This window comes from Myotis nattereri (assembly GCF_964212035.1).
Source record: "Myotis nattereri genome assembly, chromosome: 1".
NCBI classification, from domain to species: Eukaryota; Metazoa; Chordata; class Mammalia; order Chiroptera; family Vespertilionidae; genus Myotis; species Myotis nattereri.
Window position 1 is genome coordinate 160,656,292 of NC_138075.1, and position 10,472 is coordinate 160,666,763.

Consider the following 10,472-nt stretch of genomic DNA (forward strand, 5'->3'; position numbering starts at 1 on the left):
TATGTATTCTTTGTTTAAAAATGTTTATTGAACTCAGCTGGCATGGCTCAGTGGTTGAGCGTTGACCTACAAATCAGGAGGTCACGGTTCAATTCCCAGGCAGGACACATGCCTGGGTTGTGGGCTGAATCCCCAGGGGTGGGGTGTGCAGGAGGCAGCCAATCAATGATTCTCTCTCATCATTGATGTTTTTCTCTCTCTCCCTCTCCTTTCCTCTCCGAAATCAATAAAAATGTATTTTTAAGAAATGTTTATTGAATTTATTGGGGTGACATTAAAAAAAGAAAACTCAATACTTTTTTAAAACTGCAAAAATCTATATTCTGTATAATGTACAATAAAAAAAAAATCAAAACATGCAGAGAGGTAGAAAAATATGACTCAAAAAGTGACCAAATGCTAAAATTAGCAACCAATGACTTTATTTTAAAAATATTTTATTATTTTTTAGGGAGAGAAGAAGGGAGAGGGAGAAAGAGAAACATAAATATGAGGGCAAAGCATTGACTGGCTGCCTCCTGCACACCCCCTACTGGGGACTGAGCCCACAGCCCAGGCAAGTGCCCCGACTGGGAATTGAACCAGCAATCTTTTGGTACATGGGATGACGCCCAATCAACTGAGCCACACTGGTCAAGGCACACCCAATGACTTTAAAATTACTAATAGCAATAAGTTTGAGAATGTAAAGGAAAAAATGGACATAATGAATGAACAGATAGGAAATCTCAGCAGAGAAATTAAAACTCTTAAAAAATAAAAAGATCCAATGAAAAATTCTAGACCAAAATGAAATTTCACGAAGCGCACTTATCAGCATATTGAACACTGTAGAATAAAGGATCAATAAACTTGAAGAATGACCAATAAAATGTATCCAAACTGAAGCATGGAGAAAAAAGGAAGAAAGAATTAAACCCCTTCAGTGACCTATGAGACAATATCAAGTGGCCTGCAAATTAGAGTCCTACAAAGAGAGAGGAGACAAATACTGAAGAAATAATCATCAGAAATTTTCCAAATTTTATTTTTTTAAAATCAAACCACAAATACAAGAATCTCAAAGATCCCCATGTTGGATAAAGACAAATAAAACCATGCTTGGTCCATTATAGCCAAACTGTTAAAAACTAATGCTAAAGAAAAAAAATCCTAAAAGCATCAAGGGATAGGGGGAATTAAGATAATTATAATGGCTGACTTCTCATTGGAAACAATAATGAAAGTGCTGAAAGGAATAAAAAAGATCAGTGTACGATTTTATATTATATTTGGAAAAAATGTCCTTTAAAATTAAAGGTTAAATTAACATTTGTCAAATAACCAAGAGCTGAGAGAATTCGTCATTAGCAGGTCTGCTAAAACACAGGTTAAAAAGAAAGTTCTTCATGCTAAAAGGACATGATACCAGATAGAAACTTGGACCTACATGAAAGAATGAAAAATGCCAAAGATAATGAATATGTAGGTGAGTATAACACTTTTTTTTTCTTGTTTGCTATTAAAAAAAAATACAATCTATTTGGGGGTTTATAAGATATACATAAGTAAAATGTATAATAAACAGCACATTGGAAGGGAAGAAGACAAATGCAAGCATAGTATTGTCAAGTTCTTATATTACACTAGAGGCCTGGTGCACCGAGAGTTCCTTATATTTATCACACTGGTAATCAAAAATTGTCTTTGTAATTTCTTACATGCATTTTTCTTAAGTTGATCTATCTACCTCAATATGGTAAGAAAATCTGAAATCTTCCAAATAACACTATTATATCAAAGAAACAATTTTTGGAGGTAGATACTCATTTAATCCAACTCTCCCTTTTTTTTAAACTTTTTATTTGCACAGCACCCAGTAAGTTTGCTGAAATGAATATGTAAATAGACAAAATAGCAATAGACTGTGCAAATAAGAACTAAGACAAAGTCCCTGCCCTTGAACATATTTTCTGTCTGGATTGCATAAGAAGTCAAGAGAACATGGATGGGGGGCACACAATTCGTTAATGGTCGGGCAGGGAGAATGAATAGAGGAGAGAGCAAGAGTGATGCCTGAACCACGCCTGAAGATTGTGCAGTTAGCACTATGGCTAAGAAAGAAGCGCGTATGCAGAGGCATTCAAAGTGAGAAAACATGGTGGACAAGGAACTGAAAATTGATGTGGATAGTATGAGAAGGAGGGGGATGGGCGAGGAGCAAGGGTGGGAGGTGAGGTGTGCAGCAATCAGCTTGCGAAGGTAACGAAGAACCATTTCAGAAATATAAAGATCCTGACATGATCAGACTTGGCACTTTAGAAATTTGACCCTTATGCTGGAATAAAGGATGGAATAGAAGTAGGAGATAATGTATTAGGAGACAGTGCAAAAATAGAACTAGAAATTCAATGAGGAAGAAATGAATTCTGGAGATGGGGAGGCGGATGAGTTGATAGAACTTGGGGCTTGACTGGAGGAGATAAGTGAGTCTGCATGAAGAACAGGTTCCCAGATTTCTGGCGTGGTAAACCTACTGAATGGACCACAGTGGCTAACGACTGCATCCCCTAGTGTGCTGGGGGACCACCTTGGTGTGGGGATGATAAACTGGATATTGGCATACTGATGGGGATATGTGTGTGACAGGTAAGTGCCTCAGCAATACAAGTATCGTTTTCTGTGGCTTGCCCTAAATGACTGGGCTCCTTCAAAAAACATAGCACAACTGCCCCCCCCCCCCCAATCATCCATTTATTTCAACATAGAATTAAACTACCTCTTTAAACAGCATGGACTATTCTAATAGACTTTCCAAGAGAAAAGGAATACTTTCCCTGCCCATCATGACAAAGAACTTCAGGGTAAATGACCAATAAGGTAATGTTTTAAAATAGTTAGGAAATACTAAAATATTCTAAGGTGTGGTTGTTAAATTCAGTTAAATGTCTAAAACAGGAAATTGGGTAAACACATGGAGAGAAAACAAAGATATTATTTCAAATGAATGTTATGATTTGCATGAGAGCAAGGAAGTATACTTAATTGTTGTCACATACCATGATTCTGATTTCAATTTCCCAGGTCTTCTGAGGTTTGCTTAACCACTTCTAAAGTGTTCTCAGAATGTGGGGGAAATGACCATTGTTTTCAATTAATTAAAAATAGGATAATTCACAGTGAAATGTCTGTACAAACTTTTTTTTCAAGGGCAATCTCTGCTTCTTTCATTATGATCCTCCCATTCTCATCCATGATATACAGAATTTAACCTTTTCTCTGAATTCTGATTCACTTTCTATATTATTTTCCTTTTCACATTCAAGTCAATAGTAAAGTTCAAGATCCAATTTTATAGAGAACTTTCCCCCTAAACTTTTATCTGTGCTTTCATTATCTTTTGTTTTGGCCAAATTTTTCAAGACTCATAGGTTTGAAACACACACACACACATAACACTTAACTTATATACGTTACTATATATTAGCATGAAAAATAAATGAACTAAAAGAACATAGTACAGGACTTGCTATATTTTTGGCTCATTTTAATCCATCTCCAACATAGAGTATTTTCCCATACCGTCTTGGTTGGCTTGAAATTATGTGAGCACATTTCGGAAAACTAATCTTTTCTACTTCCCAGATATTTTATATTCGGTTTTAATTTTAAATAAACCAGTGGTTTTGTGTATTCCCTTAAGTACTTTCCTAAAATCCAAAAGAACTATAATACATGTTTAATTTATATTCTTTACCTTTTTCATGTTTCTTCTTTTCTACTTTGAATTTCCTCTATATGAACAGCCAACCATACTCTTCCCACCCTTTCACATCTTCATTTTAATTGCATAAGTCATACAGGTGTTTGTATTATATAGACAGCATTACATTAGATGCCGTAAATTGTAAGGAACTCTTTACCTTTGACCTCACCACCACACCTAACTACATTTAAAAGAAAAAGACACAAGTGTATACATCAAGTCTTAATGATCAAACACCAATAAATGGTTAAATCCTGGAAAATAAACTTATACCTAAGAACTGGCAGACAAGGAAGTTCTTCAAATATCAGTAAGACATGAGTCAAGATTTCATATTAAAACACTTACAAAATAGTCATTCCCTCCATTCCTAATATTCTTGTCTTGGAAGGCATATTTTCTAAGACAATTAAGTAATTTATTTTCACTATTTAAATGGATTGCAGGTTTGGGCACAGAAACAATAGATAAGTAGTTTGATAAGGAAGTCTGTCATAACTTTTAACTTTTTACTTTCATGCTTGATATATATTGGGATTTTTGGAGGTAATGAGGATAAACATATTATAGTATATTTCAATGCCCTGATATTGAAATATACTATAATATATTTAATCCAAATGATAAACAGTAATAAAAACTTTAAAATAATTGCTATTTTGACAAACAAAATTCAGTATAGAAATCAAATTACATTTTAAATGTTAATTAAAAGGTGTGCTTAACTTTATGCAGTTTTATATTTTGAGCCTCATATATCAAAAGTCTAAAATCTAAGAAAAATCCAATAGCTTTATTTTCCACTATAAAATGTATGGCTATTATGGTAAAGGTTAGGACAATGTTCTAACTTTGGGTGTTTGTTTACACTTCTCTTCATGCTACCCAGAGGCTGTCGACTGCACTGATTATGTACCATAACACAGCAAAATTTATTATTCCCTGGGCTCTTCTCATCGGGAAGCTACCGTCGGAATATTTGGAGTATTTTATTGCTTTAACAAGCACTGCTGTCATTCACTTTCAAAGTACTTTTTAATAATGACATCTTTACAGTGTAGTTGTTATGTAAGTAAACATTTAGTTTCTTCCTCAGTTTGTTGACAACAAAAATCATTATATATCTATGTATTTATAAACAGTTTTTAAAATTAACTTTTTAAACGTGACTGTAGGTTTAGCAGTGATTGGAAGAGAGGCCAGGGTCAGAACCAGAATGAGGTGGGCAGCAATGCAAAGTGGACTGAAGTTGGCAGTTTTCCATGAAATGGTTCTTACGCTCCCTGGGGGCACAATGACACCAGGATGGAGGGTGTTGGCACTGTGCTCTGTTCTTGTCTGGATGGTATATTTCATTTCATACACTGTGTCCACACAGAATAAATAGAGTCAGAGTTTCAAGGACAATTTTCTGAAAATGCTACAACTGAGAAATAACTTAAAAAACCAAAAACTGGTATGATGAGGCACCGGTTTTACAGTCACAAAATCATTAAAGTACAAAAGTGGAAAGTACAGTAAATCTTGCTCTCTGCTAGTTCCCGAGGTTTCCAGCTAATAACTCCCCTCCTACCCCAGTGTTTATATGTGATAAGTTTTTAATGCATATTTGTGTTTACATTTTGATTAATTTAGATAGCTTTAACAATCTTGGGATTACAACGCAGTGCTTGTTACATTGTTTCCTTTCCTGGAGATGCTAGTATTGAAACTACAATTTCAATGGAGCTCAGAGGAATTCTAGCCTAGCCAAAAAGTTACTTTTTTTTAAAAACTTGTACAAGCACCTTTTACCATCTCAATTACTTTATTACCTTGTTTGATAAGTGCCTTTAAAACTTTGAAACTAAAAGCCATTTTTTTCCAGTTCATAAACTCCTCTTTCAGAATAAAATGCTTCCCTTTTGGAAGGCCCTGGGTACTTCTGAATAAATTACTTGTTCTAGTAAACTTCAAGTGTCCTTTAAATAAGAAAAGAATATCTAGGAAGTAAGAACTAGTTTTTGGCTTCTTTCTTCTCAGAAGGCAAGGCAAAGTGGTATAATTCTTGTTCCTTGCAGAAAACAGTTGCCCCTTTTTAAACAAACAAATCTAAACTTATGTCATTCCTTCATTCAACAAATAGTTACTGATTGCTCAGTGTGTACCAACAAGCACAATGTTCAGTGTCAGATATTTGTCAGTATAGATGTGATCTTTTTAAAACTGGAACTACAGGATTTTTATTCTCTCAGGTAGCTCTTTTTCCTCTCCTTTTTATTATTTTTTTCATATTTGGGCTCTTAAAGAATAAGTTATATAGACTCTTTATAGTCTTCTTTAAAGCTCAATCAGTCAGAATTGTTTCATAATTTAAAGAAATGGAATTTATGGATAGTTTAAATTTATTAATATCTGTTAAAAGTACGAATCATAATAAAGCTGGTTATAAGATTTTTGGCCTCATGGTAAAATGTAAATGAAAATAAGCCAATTTGTAATGGGGAATTAAACCACCCATTTCATTATTCTAATTTCAAAGCAGGCAACAAATTAAAGCAGATAAAACTTGTTTTACTGATAATTAAATCTAATAATTACTACAGAAAATATGAGAAGAGAATGATTAATGATTTCTTTTTAAAGTTTAAAATATATTATTAATACTCTAAATAAAACAAATCTTTTCAACCATCACTTATACTCTTGAGGATTCTTATAATCTTTAAGAAATCACACCTTATATTACATACTTTGTGTAAAGCTGTTGGCTTTAAATTATTCATAGTGCAGCAATAAGATTTTATTTCACAATTTATTTTCTAAACCATTAGCTGATCTTGAAGGGTAGGTTTATCAATCACATTTGAAAATATTAAAGGTAGTTTGTTAATATGCACTCAGGAATACCTTCTTTAACACCGCAGAAACCAAAGGCATAAAGCAATTTCATTATGAAAAAAAATACTACTACTTTAAAAAAAATCTAACAGTGAGGTCCTGGACACTCATTAGTGAACTATCACAAAGATAAATGTCTTGGTTATGTACTCCAACTATTAACTCTACCAAATTAGCTGGTTTCAATTATTAATCTTTTTTTTATTACACACACACACACACACACACACACACACACACACACACACACACGCTTGCACAGTCAAGGAGCCAGGACCCTGCCACAAATCCAAACATTCCTCTCTGAGGCTGAATGCCTCTAGTTCTTCAAACCCTCAGGGTCTCCTATGGAGTGGCAGGGTCAGCTCAAAGGGGTATATATGCTTCTGAGGATTTATCCGCTCACCTCTAAGAACACTATACCGAGTTCAGTATTTATAGTGCAAATGAGATTAACTTCCAGAAAGCAGGGTAAACTGGCTGTGTGGTTTACTGGTCACCCAGAAAGTAGTTGTCAATTAACTCTAATCATGCATGTAGACACAGAAGACTTAAAAGTACCCTCCAGCACTAAATTCTATGCTTCCTTCTCTTCTTTCTTCTCTTCTTATAACATATAATAATCATGCCACCTTATAGGATTCATATTATAAACAGAAAACCAATCAAGCAAACAATACAACTTTCCTACTAAGTAAGGTAAACTAATGAGGAATTCTGTGTAGCCATTGATTCTGAGCCACTCCTGCTAATGTGATTCATGACCAACCTGTAGAAGGGCATGATCTCAATATTTACTCTATTGGTTAAACTACCTGCATTTCCAGAAACACTTCCTACTGCAGTCATCTCTATGCTCAGAACAGGGCATTTGCCAATAAGCTCTGACGAAGAAAAAAGATGATATTTGACTATCAAAAATCCATATGGAAACTCAGACATTATTTTTTTAATGTATTGTTTTAAAATGTCAACCACTGTTCTTTCTTCTCCCAAGTTCAAACTAATTGAAGGTTATAAAGTAACCACTTCCCCCAGAAGCCATAACTTTCACCTCTTCTGAAGGGGGGGGGGGGGCTCTCATAAATTAGGTAAGAAGTAAGGTCTTGCTGATTGAACGAGAGTCCCAGATTCCTACAACCTCCCATTCCTTATCTACACCTCCTGTCTACCACAATGAGCTTATGAACTTGAGAGTCCCCAAAAGTCGAGTTAACTTACTGTAACTTACTTCATCCATTCTCTGGAAGTCAAAAAGCAGGAGTGAAAACAACCTGAGTAAATATTAGTTTCTCAAACTAGCTTCAATTTGTTCCAAGGAATGTGACAAGATAAATATGAGGATCAACTAAATCTGAAGTTCTGCCCATTCCAGACTAACTGAGCTTTTACCAACTGCAACTCCGTCATCACAAAGGCTCTTGTCGAAGAGGTAGAAGAAGGAAGTACAAAGATCAAAGCAGTGCTTACAAAGGGGAACAACTATTTTGGTATGTATACTCCACTGTTTACTAACTGGGCTTGAAAAACAGGGGCATTTAGACAACCCTCGTGAATGCCAACTGCAGAACATAAGCTAAAACCGAAATTACAAAATAAAAATGTTCAAATCGCCACCAAACCCTAAGCAGATGATCGTTTCTTCTTTAAAAAGTCTTGCAAACAGGTCCAATCTACACACCAGAAGTCTTCCCTGGTGTTCACATCTGTCCAGTGGGCTGTGGCCCAGGAAGATATTTTATATAAACAAGCCCCAGAGCAAATTGAGGAGCTGCAGGCCTATCAACAGGGATGAAGAATTTCAGGAGATTCCATTTGTTTTTCTCACTTCACCCATTTAATTACATAATAAATGCAAAAGGCTCCAAGACACAAATCTTTTTATTTCCTGGCTCCTCAAGTTCATAAGCCCCCCAAACTAGTTTGCTTTAAATCATTTACATCATTTACTGAGCACATACAAGAGTAAAAGGGTTGGCCTCTAGAAAGCACAATACTGAAATCAAGAAAACAACATACAGCAAGGAAGGGCTTTCTGTTAACCAAGTGTCCTTTTTTGAAGTCTGAACAAACATTAGTGCAACTTAAAGTACTAAAGAACATTCAATGAAGGTATTTTGCTAGAAAAATAAGCACTGAAAACATCTGGATCCCAAGTTTTTAAGTGTTTACCAAAGATCACCAGTTTGTAGCAGGACATTTGTATGCCCGAGCTATTAAGTGTTTCAGTAATATCAGTCATTTTCTTAGATCATGGGCTTCCTAACAAAACCCTTAAGTTAAATATACCTATTTAATAAGCCGCAATGTGGAAAAACCCTACTTAACAAGTCCATGAAAACATCTCAAATCTTGACAGTCAGATCCTGTATCAGTAAGTCCCACTTAGGTTTCAGGATAGACCAATAACTCAGGGCAAACATCCCCACCGGCATTTGTTTTTGAAGACCACGAGAAAACGTGCATTGAGGCAAGGCTTTGTTTCGATCATTTCGTGGTAGGGGTCATGCACAATACATGGTGCCCGTGGCTCAAGGGTTTTACATAACCAGAGCTTCTAAAAAGTACTCTAAGTGGGTAATTTCTTTTCCCTCTTAAATGCCAGGCCCTGTAGGATCAGTATCAAGCCCTCCTTCTTTTGAAAGTGAATGTACAGGACCTATACTCGATGAATCTATTATGTCCTGGGTGTGTGTGTGGGGGGGGGGGTGTAGGGGGGGGGATTGGGGGACTTTTTTTCGAAGTAGGAGACGAAGGAATAAGACTGTCCCTTTCCATTTGGGGGAGCTGGGGAGGGCTTCCCCAGCCCTGGGGACTGCCTGCACTTCTGCTTTCATTTCATGGAACGCCCTTAGGCGAAATCTGGTTCAGCACTGCACCAACCACCATCCCCACTCTCCTCGGAGCCCCCGCGCACCCCAACCCCCAGGCCGTCCCCCGGCAGGGGTGGGGGTGGGAACTGGAAAAAAAGTTTGCGCGAGCTGCCCTCCGGGTCCCGCTCCCGCCCGGCGGAGGGAGGTGAAGAGAAAGGACAGCTGGGCAGCCGCGGCCTCGGTCGCCCGCCCCGCCGCGTCCGGATGAGCCTGGCCCTCGGTCGCCCATGCCAAGCGCCTCTCCACTCCTGTCAACCTCCTCCCACGGTGCTGCCCAGCAGTTAGCGCGGGAACGAGGAAGTCCGCGGGGCCGTGGGGTGCGGGGCGGAAGGTGGCGGGACTCGGGCCGCAGGTCCCGGCGGGGCCACTCTCGCCCGAATCTGCTTACCCTGGTGGCGCGGCGGCGCGCGGCCTCCCCGCGCCTGGGGCTCCCCTCCGGGCGGCGCGGGCCTGGGGCCGGGAAGGCGGCGGCGGCGGGGCCGGAGCGGGGGCGGGTGCGGGCGGCTCGGGGCCGGGAAGACGGCGGCGCGCGGTCTCGCGGGGCCGGTCAGCGCCGCGCCATGTCGCAGCGCGGGCGGAGGGAGGCGCGGGGCGCGCGGTGGCCGGGCCGCGGCGGCGCCGCCTTCCCGGCCGCGGCGGCTCTGGCCTGGGCGGCGCGGGGCGCGGAGCGGGGCCGGGCGCGAGCCGAGGGCGGCGGCGGCGAGAGGCGCGAGGCCGGGCCGGGCAGGGGAAGCTGTCAGCGCGCCGCCGGCGCTCCGGTGGCGAAACCTCCTCTTCCTGCCCCGGCCCGCGGCGCACTTCTCTGTCTTTCTCTCTTGCTCACTCTCTCACTTCCTGGCTGGAAATTCCCACTGACGTCGAGAGAGCAGACAGACGGACGGACACACGCGCGCACGCCGCGGGGGCGGGAGGTGGGGTCGCCGCCGGGGGTGGGGAAAGCCCGCGCTTCGGGGGCGCCCTGCGCCCCGGGCCCC

The 10,472-nt window shown here is 39.6% G+C and overlaps 1 protein-coding gene across 1 annotated transcript in view; it reads right to left on the reverse strand.

The window, feature by feature from the left end:
- NFKB1 (nuclear factor kappa B subunit 1) overlaps positions 1 to 9,921 on the reverse strand; it is a gene marked incomplete at its 5' end in the record, with an annotated part of 130,242 nt that extends 120,321 nt beyond the window's left edge. Inside the window, one exon of the mRNA XM_081085577.1 lies at positions 9,887 to 9,921. The remainder of the gene's footprint in view (positions 1 to 9,886) is intronic.
- Positions 9,922 to 10,472: the final 551 nt, after the last annotated feature.